Below are 12,898 nucleotides of genomic sequence, written 5' to 3'. Positions count from 1 at the left end.
GGTTTTCTAAGCAAGCAAGTAACATTATTAGATTATTTTCTCTAAACTCCGTGGTGAGCTCCCAGCACTAAAACGGAGCTTTGATGGAGCATGAAGTGGTGAAGAGGGGCCATTTCCGTGAATAGAAGACAGGGTGAGAGAGACCATCTTTTCTGGCTCCTGGTCTGGCCTGAAGCCCCACCATCCACCCCACTAACCCCTGGCTCAACAGATAGTGAACTCTTGTCAAGTCCCTCCTGGAACACCAGGCTCCAGAAGCTGCTAACAGAGTAATGGGGAGAGACAGAGGAGTGGGAACCAACTGCAGAGATAAACTGAGGAGGAGTCAGAGAAGTATGATGTGTCCAGTGGCTCACAACATCCTGAAAGGAGCATGAGCTTCCAGCTAGATAGACTATGTTCAAATTCCACCTCTACCCCTTCCTACCTGGCATAACCTTGGGTAATTCACTTAACCTTGCTGAGACTGTTTTTTCTTTTCCCTTTTTTTTTGAGACGGAGTCTTGCGCCGTCGCCCAGGCTGGAATGCAGTGGTGTGATCTCAGCTCACTGCAACCTCTGCCTCCCAGGTTCAAGCGATTCTCTAGCCTCAGCTTCCCAAGTAGCTAAGATTACAGGTGTGCACCACCGTACCCAGTTAATTCTTGTATTTTTAGTAAAGACAAAGTTTCACCATGTTGGCCAGGCTGGTCTCAAACTCCTGACCTCAGGTGATCCTCCCACCTCAGCCTCCCTAAGTGCTGGGATTACAGGCGTGAGCAACCACGCCCGGCCGAGGCTGTGTTCTTATCTATCAAATGGCAATAACAAGTCCCATTCACTTCAAAGGTTTGTTCTGAAAATTAAAACTAATTTATTTCAAGTGACGAGGATAGTGACCACTATAAGGAATAATGGCTCTCTAAATATTATTAAAGTGATTATTAATACCTTCATTTTTATCTTATGTGTCTTTTATATGATGTGATAAAATCCCTTAGGCTAAAAGATCTTCAAATATAGCAGGTCCCCAGAGGCACAAGATGGAATTAGCCCTCCTGAGCCGCTCCCAGGACGGCTGCGTCTCCTACGTGAGACTCTGATCAGTTCCTTCCAAGTTGCTTTCCGCCCTCCTTGGCTGCTTGCAGTTTCTGTAGGATCACATTTCCCATCTGACCCAGTGGGTCCAGGAGAGCTGCGGGCCTTGTAGCTCGCAGCTTTTCAGAGGTCTCACATGACAACCTGGCAGGGTGCAGCTGTTCCCGGCAAGGGCATTAATAATACAGGCCTTTTTCCGCAAACTCTGGCAAACAGTCTAAAATGACAAGTGAAAACACTGAGTCCAAATTCTCACTGGGGCTTAGGGCAGAGGAAGCCAAAATAGCTCGCCTTTATCAGAGCTAAATCGTGGAACTAAATCAGGGTTCTGCTAGGGGTAGTGGCTGAGGGAAACCGCTGGTGATAAAAGCAAAGAAATGGGGAAGAAGCCATGGGGGAGGGAGCTACAGTCACACTCCTTACAGAATAAACTATCTCGCCTAGGGGCAGTTTCAGCAGAAGGCTTCAGAGACCCCCGGGAGCAGAGAGAAAGCAGTCCATATGCCTTGCTGGCTGAGGAGCAAATTGGGCCATGAATTTCATCTTAGCAATAGCCAATCAACACAGCAGCTGCTATACCCAGCCCTGAGACATCTTGCACAAGAGATTTTATAAAGAACAAGCCGATCTCCCCTCGCAAGCAAGCGACAAATGGAAAAGGTCTTGGCAGGATTTTTGTGCCCTTTATTCATATTGTATCAGCACCTAAAACAATGCCTGGCATTAAAGCACTCAGTAAATATGAGTGACTGAAGAAATACATGTGTGGGGAGAGAATATAAACCAGCAGCACCAGTTAGTAACTATCCAAGGTAAGCAAGCCATTCGGTCTCTAGGAGCCTCTATTTCTTCATCAGGAAAGTAGGGTAATGACACCTACTTTGAAAGGGTCTTACAAGAATTAAAGCCAGGCACGGTGGCTCACACCTGTAATCCCAGTACTTTGGGAAGCCGTGGTAGGCGGATCACTTGAGGTCAAGAGTTCGAGGCCAGCCTGGCCAACATGGTGAAACCCTGTCTCTACCAAAATGTAAAAAATTAGCCAGGTGTGGTGGTGCATGCATGTAATTCCAGCTACTCGGGAGGTTGAAGCAGGAGAATCACTTGAATCCGGGAGGTGGAGGTTGCAGTGAGCCGAGATAGTGCCACTGCATTCCAGCCTCGGCAACAGAGCGAGACGCTATCTCAAATTAAAAAAAAAAAGAATTAAATAAAATGGTGTATGTAAACACCTCTAAAACAATGCTTGGTAGAAGGAGGCACTCAATAAATGGACTTCAATCTTCAGCTACAAATTTGACCTCAATCTTCAGCTATAAATCAGACCTCAACTATCAACTCTCCATTGCCAATTCTTATAGAGGAGTGGAAGGTTTGGGGGAGGTGAATAAAAGGGGAGCGTAAACCAACTGAAGATGATAAATCAAAGGAAAGCAAAGGAAGACCCACAAGGTCACACCTCACTGGATGACCTTGGACAAATCAGGTACTTTGCTGGGTCTCAGAATTCTCTGTGGTAGGATGCAGGGAGGTAAATTTGATCTGTGGTTTTCATATTGTGTGCAGGAACTCTAGCAAGCCCATGGAGGCCCTGAGGGGCTATCTTCGGGTGGAGAAGAAGGAGATCAGTGAGCCCCAAGCAGTTTCAGGCAGCTTCCTATGGGAGGCTGTCCTCGGAAGAAATAGTCCCACACTTGGTCCAGCCTGTTGTAAACTAATGCTTTCTCTGAGGTCCCCAGTTCCCCCTGGGGCCAGGATTGGGATGAGGTAACGAAGGTCTCACCCTAGCCCCAATCCTGAGTCCCCCAGATCTCCTTCAGTGCCAGCCTCACTCACTTTTGTGGCGTTTGGCACCGCCAGCCACCCTCTCTGGAAGTCTCTTTCCACTGCCCACCCTGGCACTGCCTCTCGTGGGTACAGCGTTGTGTTTCTCTCCATCTCTTTCGCTGGATCCTCTCCTTCCTCCTGGGCAAGAGAAGTAGAAAAAGAGGGAAGGGCCGGGCGCGGTGGCTCAAGCCTGTAATCCCAGCACTTTGGGAGGCCGAGACAGGCGGATCATGAGGTCAGGAGATCGAGACCATCCTGGCTAACACCGTGAAACCCCGTCTCTACTAAAAAATCCAAAAAACTAGCTGGGCGAGGTGGCGGGCGCCTGTAGTCCCAGCTACTCGGGAGGCTGAGGCAGGAGAATGGCGTGAACCCGGGAGGCGGAGCTTGCAGTGAGCTAAGATCTGGCCACTGCACTCCAGCCTGGGCGAGCGAGACTCCGTCTCAAAAAAAAAAAAAAAAGACGGAAGAAGTGGATGGGAGAGTACAAAGAAGCCATGGGAGAACACACTGTGGGGAAGCTTCAGTTGTGGCCAGGCAGAGGGAGATTGGTTGAACGGTAAGAGGCAGATGGCCAGGCAGGTATAGACCTCAGCGACAGAGAAGAATCACTCCCCCTCACCTGGCAGAACTTTCTCTCCCATGCACTTCTTTCCTTACCTCACTGCCCCTGTCCAAGTCAGGTCCACATCATCTAATACTAGGATCCTCACGACAGTGTCTCATGTGTCCCTCGCTTCTTTTTTTTTTTTTTTTTTAATTGAGACAGTCTCATTCTGTTGCCCAGGTTGGGGTGCAATGGTGTGATCTCGGCTGGAGTGCAGTGGCGCGGTTTCAGCTCACTGCAACTTCCGCCTCCCAGGATCACGCGATTTTCCTGCCTTAGCCTCCCAAGTAGCTGGGATTACAGGCATGTGCCACCACACCCGGCTAATTTTTGTATTTTTAGTAGAGACGAGGTTTCTCCATGTTGGCCAGGCTGGTCTCAAACCCCTGACCTCAGGTGATCCACCCGCCTCGGCCTCCCAAAGTGCTAGGATTACAGGCGTGAGCCACCATGCCCGGCTGTCCCTCGCTTCTTACCTCCTCACCAAAGATTAATCTCCTGAAGTCCAGCTCTGAGTCATTAAGCTCCTCCTCAGACACTGAAATCGAATCTTCCATGTTTACTCCATTAAGTGCAAATGCCTCAGTCTAGTACACAAGGCCGTACTCCCACTCACTCCCCAGCCTCCAAGCAACACCCACTGTGCACACAGGCACCCGCTTCCCTGGATTCACCCTGGCCGCTGGCCATGACTTTGCCTGCACTCCTTTCCTCCCTCAGTGCACCCTCGCCCCAATTTCACCTGTCAAATCTGCACTGTAAACAGCACACCCACTCTCCTCTCTTCCAAGACCCTGCATCCAGGCCTGCCAAAGCCTGGAGCTATTTGCAGATGTTGGCGAGTACACTTCTCTTTGCTCAGTCAATAATTCACTGCAATACCAGGTATTGCAAAAGAAGGCCTTTCCCTTGCCTTCAAATAATAGCTACAGGGTAGAAAGCAGAAACCTGCTCGGCAGCTGCCATGAACTCCATCTGAGCAGGCAAGTTAGGCTACACTTAACAGTGTATCTTCAGTGGGAAGCTCATCAGCCACAGTGACGAGGCCCCCACCACCTGTTAATTTCTTTATTCCCTTTTGCACCCAGCCCTGCTGTGGGGGCCCCAGGCTCTCAGTAAATACTAATTGGATTAATTAATTAATGAGATCTTCTGCTGGGAGCATAGAACTAATTCCATAAAAACAAAAATAATTCTCCTGTCTTTTGCATCTAAAGCTGACCCCACCAACGACGGAAATGTTCTATAACTGGATTGTGGTGACAACTGCACAGCTCAGTCAGCATATTTAAAAAGTCACTGAATTGTATACTTAACATGGGTTGATTTCATGGAATAGAAACTGTACCTCAATAAAGTTGTCCTTAAATATCTGTATGATGATCAAAACCACCACGGTGGCTCACTCTGTTCAGCTGAGTGATGAACTGAGTTATGAGCGTACCCGAAAACAAACAACAGAAAAGATGCTCCAGGTCTGTAAGGTGTGGAACCCAAGCTCACTCTCGGTTCCTGCAGTACCCGCAGCACCTGTACATGGTTGGATATGGGTAATCTCACAGAACAGTCTAGGCTGTTGGAGTGGGGATGAGGGCCCTGGGGTAGCCAAGTGCCTGGTCAGCCTAGAGTCAGAATACAGCACAAAGTGGACTGATCCTACTGAACCTTCCACATTGGCCTCTCCTGTGGCCCAAAGCTAGAGAGTCAAACCCCAGGTTGAAATCACTTTCCTGAGGAAGTATCCACTGGCTTCCCAAGCTGTTGTTCATTCACACAGCACCACAGAGCTTCCTCCACAGCAACCCCCACAATTCATGGTTTCACATTTGATCGTGTTACTATTTAATTAGCATCTGCCTCTCTCTCTTTAGACCACATGCTACAGGAGGTCAAGTGCCATGGCTCATGTGTTCACAGTGCCCAGCACAGAAGCAAGCACATAGTAGGCGTTCATTTAAAAAGTGGATTGAATGCTGAATGAGTGAATGGACACTCTTCACTGACTGAACTTGGGTAAGGCACATGTGCCCTGTTTTCTTTCAGTGCAGCACTGCCCTAGAGCTGGGTGTTCATGATGAGGGCCTCCAGGAGAGGAGGAGAGGCAAAGAGTTAGGAGAAGGAGCCAACATTCCCTAAGACACTTCACTTTGCCCTCACAACAATCTACAAACTGGCTATTATTATTGCTCTGTCCACAGCTGAGGCAACTGAGGCACTGCAACTAGAACTCAGATCTGTCAGGCTAGAAACCTCTCTCCCAGACACCCTGATGGGCAAGAGTGAGATGAAGTGGATAGGAGTCCCTACAATGTAGTCAAGGTTACCGCTGCACAGGCAGGGGGTTGAAAATCTGAGGGCCAGTGCAATCATGTGCTATCTTCCAAGGTCTGCTCTCCTGTATCATCCTCCTCCAGCCTCTTCCTGCAGTGTATGTGAGCTGGCCCTGAGTGCACAGGAGACTCAGAAAACAGAAGAGGGCCAGGCACGGTGGCTCATGTCTGTAATCCCAGCACTGCGGGAGGTCAGGAGTTCAAGACCAGCCTGACTAACATGGTGAAACCCTGTCTCTACTAAAAATACAAAAATTAGCTGGGCATGATGGCGGGCACTTGTAATCCCAGCTACTCAGGAGGCTGAGGTGGGAGAATCACTTGAACCCACAAGGCGGAGGTTGCAGTGAGCTGAGATTGCACCAGTGCCTCCAGCCTGGGCAATAAGAGCAAAACTCCATCTCAAAAATAAAAATAAATAATAAATAAATAAATAAAACAGAAGAGTATCTTCCCAGCAGTGATCCAGGGCCTGAGCCCACTCACATCTGGGCAGCCCATGGCCAATGCAGGTCTCCAAAGACCTCTTCATTCCCCCTGGAAATACACTCATTTCTCCATATTCCATTTCCCATCTCAACATCCCAAACTGCTCCTGCCCCAGAGAAAGCTCATGGCAAATTCTCCTCTTCTTCCCACATGCTCCTAAGGGGAGACACCGAGGTGTCTGCCCAGCTATAGCGTAGTGCTGCACTGAAATCAAACACAGAGTATGTGCCTTACCCCAGTGCGTCAGTGAAGAGAGCCCGATCACTCATTCAGCATTCAATCAACTTTTTAAATAAACACCTACTATGTGCATGCTTCTGTGCTGGGCACTGTGAACCCACGAACCATGTTATGTGGCATCATGTGTGTGTGCCACATGAGGTTCTATCCACCCTAGTGCAGGTAGTGTACACATAGTAACAAGAGTAACAAGCAGTGTGCCAGGCACGGTGGCTCAAGCCTGTAATCCCAGCACTTTGGGAGGCCGAGACGGGCAGATCACGAGGTCAGGAGATCGAGACCATCCTGGCTAACACCGTGAAACCCCGTCTCTACTGAAAAATCCAAAAAACTAGCCGGGCGAGGTGGCGGGCGCCTGTAGTCCCAGCTACTCGGGAGGCTGAGGCAGGAGAATGGCGTAAACCCGGGAGGCGGAGCTTGCAGTGAGCTGAGATCCGGCCACTGCACTCCAGCCTGGGCGACAGAGCGAGACTCCGTCTCAAAAAAAAAAAAAACAAGCAGTGGCCGGGTGTGGTGGCTCACGCCTGTAATCCCAACACTTTGAGAGGCCAGGGCGGGCAGATCACCTGAGGTCAGGAGTTCGAGACCAGCCTGGTTAACATGGCAAAACCCTGTCTCTACTAAAAATACAAAAAATTAGCTGGGCGTGGTGGCTTGTGCCTGTAGTCCCAGCTACTTGGGAGGCTGAGACATGAGAATCGCTTGAATCCGGGAGGCAGAGGTTGCAGTGAGATGACATCCCTCCACTGCACTCCAGCCTGGGTGTCAGAATAAGACCCCATCTCAAAAAAAAAAAAAAAAAAGAAAGAAAGAAAGTAGCAGGTAGCATAGCATAATGACTAAGAGGACAGACTTGGGTGTCATACTCCCCAGGTTCAAATTCCAACTTACTAGCTATGAGACCTCTCTATGCCTGTTTCCTCATTTATAAGATGGAGTTATAAACTGTACCCAATTCTTAGGGTTGTCATGGGGATTAAATGAATTAATATACAAAAAACACTTAGTGCCTGGTCCAGAAGAAGTGCAATATCATTTGCTGTCATGGTTCGTTTCTTTCCCCAGTGCATTGAAGTTGCCTCTCCATCCGTAAGAGGAGAGAGTGGAAGATGCTGAGCTAGGGAAGGCTTGAGGCCATGGCAGCTGCCCTTGGTACTGTATGATCTCTAAACACTGAGAACACAGTCCTCCTGGGCCAGCTCTAGAGGCTGCTTCATCTCGGCTGCCAGTAAGTAGAGATGTGGGCACGCTGGCACCAGGGAGGAATAGGGTGGAAAGCATAATAAAAAATCAGCACTTACAGGTTGTTTGCTCATCTGTGAACAAAACCAATCCTCCCTGGAAAAATACACAGCTCGATAAAACATCACTTTTCATGGATCCCCAAGGACAATGACAAAAGATTTCCTATAACTGGTGAACTGGGCTGAAGAACAAGGAAGTCAAATTTCTGGGGCAGCTCTGAAGATGATGGGAGTTTGTCAGCACCAAATCCTCTTGCTTCCCATGCTTAAGGAGCACAGGCTGTGGTCTAGATTTAGACAGCTAGACTGCGGGAGCAGAAAGAGAGGCACACAACCAGCTGCTAGGGAAACACAAATTAAGACCACAATAAGATATCGCTACACATCTATTAAAATAGTTAAAGTTGGCCGTGCGCAGTGGCTCACACCTATAATCCCAGCACTTTGGGAGGCCGAGGCGCGTGGATCACCTGAGGTCAGGACTTCGAGACCAGACTGGCCAACATGGTGAAACCCCATCTCTACTACAAATATTTAAAAAAATAGCCAGGCTTGGTGGCACACACCTGTAATACTAGCTACCTGTAATCTCAGCTACCTGTAATCCCAGCTACTAGGGAGACTGAGGCAGAAGAATCGCTTGAACCTGGGAGGTGGAGGTTGCAGTGAGCCAAGAGAGCGCCACCGCACTCCAGGCTGGGCGACAAGAGTGAAACTCCGTGTCAAAAAAAAAAAAAGAGTGAACAGCTAAAGTTAAGAAAAAGTGACACCACTAAATGCTGGCAAGCATGTGGAGGAAGTGGATTATGTTGCTGGTGGGAATGTAAAGTGATACAGCCACTCTATGAAATGGTTTGGCCGTTTCTTCAAAACCAAAATAATATGCTCACCATGCAACTTAGCAATTGAACTCCTCGGCATTTATATCAGAGAAGCAAAAATCTATGTCCACACAAAAATCAGAACACAATTGTTCATAACAGCTTAACTTGTAATAGCCAAAAACTGAAATTAACCAAAATGCCCCTCCATAGGCAAATAGTTAAACTGTGATACATGCATACCACGGAATACTATTCAGTAATTTTAAAAAAAGAGCAAACTATTGATAAATTCTACAATTGTAGTGGACCTGAAGGGCATTATGATGAGTGCAAAAAAGCCAGCCTCAAAAGGTTGTATATTGTATGATCCTATTTAGAGAATATTCTCAATAGGCAAAATTATAGAGGTGAAAAACAGAGGTGGGGACAGGGTGACAATAAAGGGTCAGCACAAGGAAGACCTTTTTGATGATAAAATAGTTCTGTATCTGCCGGGCGCGGTGGCTCACATCTGTAATCCCAGCACTTTGAGAGGCTGAGGCGGGCAGATCACGAGGTCAGGAGATAGAGACCATCCTGGCTAACACAGTGAAACCTTGTCTCTACTAAAAATACAAAAAGAAAAAAAATTAGCCAGGCATGGTGGGCGCCTGTAAACCCAGCTACTCAGAAGGCTGAGGCAGGAGAATTGCTTGAATCCAGGTGGCAGAGGTTGCAGTGAACCGAGATCGCGCCACTGCACTCCAGCCTGGGTGACAGAGCGAGACTCCGTCTCAAAAAAAAGAAAAAGAAATAGTTCTCTATCTTGATTCTAGTGATGCCTATACTAACCTACACACAGGAGAAAATGACACAAACTATACACACATGTTGTACCAATCTCAGATGCCTGGTTTTGATATCATACTACAATTATGTAAGAAGAAACAAGAAACTAAATGAAGGATGCACCGGGAGTCTCTGTACTATCTTTTCAACTTCCTGTCCATCTACAATTGTTTCCAAATAAAAAGTTAAATAAAAAGAAAAGACACATAGCCAATAAGAAAACTGGGATTCCAGTTCTGACTCTTTGCTCCAAAATCTTGATGTTCCAACCAGGTCAAATTATTCATAGCACTATGTGTACCATGACATTTCATATTTCCATGTCTTTGCACATACAGACGTCTACTGAGGCTACCCTTCCCTCACCTAGGTAACTTTTCATTTCCTTTAAGTTCCAATTCATATAGCTTCTCCTTAAGGAAGCCTCCTTGACTCCCCAGCCTGAGATCACTGCTCTTCCTCTGCACTTCCTGTGCACCACACTTATTCCCATCCTGAGATCACTGCTCTTCCTCTGCACTTCCTGTGCACCACACTTATTCAACTGAATTGCAATAATTAGTTTACTTGCTTTCATCTCCTGTCATGTACAAGCCACAGAATTGGAGAACAATTTTGCAAAACATATCCAGTAAAGGACTTAATCCGTAGAACATATAAGGAAACTTTACAACTCAATCATAAGAAGACAACCCGATTTTCTTTAAACAGGTAAAAAAATCTAAACATTTCACCAGAGGAGCCATGCAGGTGGCAAATAAGCACATAAAATGAAGCTCAGTATCATTCGTGTTTATGGGAATGCACAAAAAAACACAATGAGAGATCACCATACACCTATTGAAATGAAAAAGATGGGCTGCGTGCTGTGGCTCACACCTGTAATCCCAGCACTTTGTGGGGCTGAGGCGGGCGGATCACTTGAGGTCAGGAGTTCAACGCCAGCCTGGCTAACATGGTGAAACCCTGTCTCTACTAAAAATACAAAAATAAGCCAGGCATGGTGGCGGGCGCCTGTAATCCAGCTACTCGGGAGGCTGAGGCAGGAGAATCGCTTGAACCCCGGAGGTGGAGGTTGTAGTGAGCTGAGATCGCACCACTGCACTCCAGCCTGGGCCACAGAGTGAGACTCTGTCTCAAAAAAAAAGAAAAAAAGAAAGAAAGAAAGAAGAAAGAAAGAAAGAAAGAAAGAAAGAAAGAAAGAAAGAAAGAAAGAAAGAAAGAAAGAAAGAAAGAAAGAGAGAGAGAGAAAAAGATAGACCATACCAAGTGTTGGCAAGGAAGTGAAGTGCCTGGAATTCTAGCACACAGCTGGTGGTGACATAAAATCGTACCCGTCCTCTAGACGACAGTTTGGCAGCTTCTTTAAAACTTACACAAATGCCCACCATATGACCCAGCCATTCTACTCTTAGGAGATTATTCATGAGAAATAAATACTTATGTCCCACAACATTTTTTTCCACAAATGATTCTAATGGCTTTAATAGTCCAAAATTTGAAACAATCTAAATGTCTGTCAACAGGTAAATGGATATATGAATTGTGGTATATCCACAACTAGGACTACTGATACACATAACATTGATGAACAGCAAAATAATTATGCTGAATGGAAAAAAATGCATGCTCTATAATTCCATTTACATAAGGTTCCAGAAAATGCAAACGAATCTATAGTGTGAGAAAGCAGCTTAGTCTAGTGGTTGCCTGGGGCTGGAGGGCAGGAGATGGAAGGGGGCAGGAGGGAGGGATAAAGCTCAGCAGGATACTTTTAGGGGTAATCGTTAGGTTTATTAACTTAATTGTAAGAATAGTTTCATGACTGTATACATATGTCAAAACTCACCAAGTTGTACAACTTAAGTATGTATAGGGTTTTGTCTGTCAATTACACCTCAATAAGGGTGTATGAAAAAAAGATTAATGGGTACCATCCAACAGACATCTACTTTGTGGGGAAAAGGTAGGTATTATTTGGCCCATTTTACAGATGATGAAACTGGGTCAGAAAAGTGGGTCAGAAATGGGTCAGAAAGTGGGGAGGTCATGCAGCTATGGTCAAGTCAGGCTCAGACCCAAGTCAAATGGCTTCAAAGCTGGGCCACTTTTCTCCATACTGTGATGCCTTTCTACAGTGGCAAATTCCCAACCTGAAGCCATAGGCTGTAACTCCCTGGCCTAAGCAAGACCTCTATGAAGGCTCCAAAGGAGAGTGAGGGGCTGGGGTTGCAAGAGATCTCCGGCATCATTGAAATGACACCCTCTCCCTCTTGGGTTGCCACTGCCACAAATACCTCCAACAGCCAAAGTCAGCCCATCCTGGACCAGATGGGCTAAGGCAGGAAGGGCTGTGCCTGCTCCCCAGGACACCCTGGCCTCTAATGCCATGACGGTTTTGTGTCAAGGACCTGACCAGACAGTCAGCAGAACAGACTCCACTTCCTCCCATGCTACAAACAAGATCCTTCCCCTTTCTGGGCCTCCATTTCCTCGAGTGAAAGCCATGATGGCTAACGATCAAGCCTTCCAAGTAGCTTTTTCAGCTCTAATTCACGTTCTGAGTGCCCTGCTGAGCCAAAGCTGAAGGCAGAGCACCACCTCCACTTAGCAGTGCCTCCCCAAATCACTCTCTCTGCCACTCTGCCTCCTCCTCTCCTCAGCCCTGTCCCTCAGCAAGTCTCTTCCAAAGACCCTAACTCCCTCCCCCATCTGCTGGTTTGTGCCCCAGTTAGCAAGTCAGGTGCTTAAAACTTGTTCAGGCTAGGCACAGTGGCTCTCACTTGTAATTCCAGCACTTTGGGAGGCTGAGCCGTGTGGATCACCTGAGGTCAGGAGTTCGAGACCAGCCTGGCCAACATGGCAAAACCCCCTCTCTACTAAAAATACAAAAATTAGCCAGGTGTGGTGGCAGGCACCTGTAATCTCAGCTACTTGGGAGGCTGAAGCAGGAGACTCACTTGAACCCGGGAGGCGGAGGTTGCAGTGAGCTGAGATTGTGCCACTGTATTCCAGCCTAGGCAACAGAGCGAGACATCATCTTAAAAACCAACAACAATAACAAAGAAACAAACAAAAAGAAAACACCTTTTCAGGAGTCTGGGAACCCCGGACACACAGCTACTTGAGACATCATTTCTCCCTTTAGAGTTCTTGAAGGAAAGGCTGGACATGAGTGGTGACAGACAGATGGAAAAGAGAAGGTCCTAAGCAGCCTTGAAGTATAGAAGCTCCTCCTCTTGTCCCTGTCAGATCTGTATGTCCAAGTGTTGGCCAGAGTTTCTTGCCCAAACAAGCTGAGATATTTGGCAGGGCACATAGTAGGCTTTCAGTAATTATCTGTGGAACTGAATTCAATCCCTCTAGCCAGAGGAATAATCTCTTCCTGAGTTGCAGAGGAAAAGTAAGCATATCTGTCTTTGTGTACTCCCC

General features: G+C 47.2%; 1 protein-coding gene across 4 annotated transcripts in view; it reads right to left on the bottom strand.

Moving 5' to 3' along the window:
* ST6GAL1 (ST6 beta-galactoside alpha-2,6-sialyltransferase 1) overlaps nucleotides 1–12,898 on the bottom strand; it is a 149,520-nt gene that overhangs the window by 98,183 nt on the left and 38,439 nt on the right. Inside the window, exon 3 of one of the 4 annotated variants that reach the window (XM_033213013.1) lies at nucleotides 2,914–3,042. The exons of the other annotated variants lie outside the window; for them this stretch is intronic. The gene's annotated coding sequence lies outside the window, so the exon portion shown is untranslated. The remainder of the gene's footprint in view (nucleotides 1–2,913; nucleotides 3,043–12,898) is intronic. 4 annotated transcript variants of the gene reach the window in all.

The sequence above is a fragment of the Trachypithecus francoisi genome, unplaced genomic scaffold (genome assembly GCF_009764315.1).
Source record: "Trachypithecus francoisi isolate TF-2019V2 unplaced genomic scaffold, Tfra_2.0 Lachesis_group0, whole genome shotgun sequence".
Classification (NCBI taxonomy): Eukaryota; Metazoa; Chordata; class Mammalia; order Primates; family Cercopithecidae; genus Trachypithecus; species Trachypithecus francoisi.
Note: the sequence above shows the minus strand (reverse complement) of the source record. Positions and strands in the feature narration are given on the sequence as shown.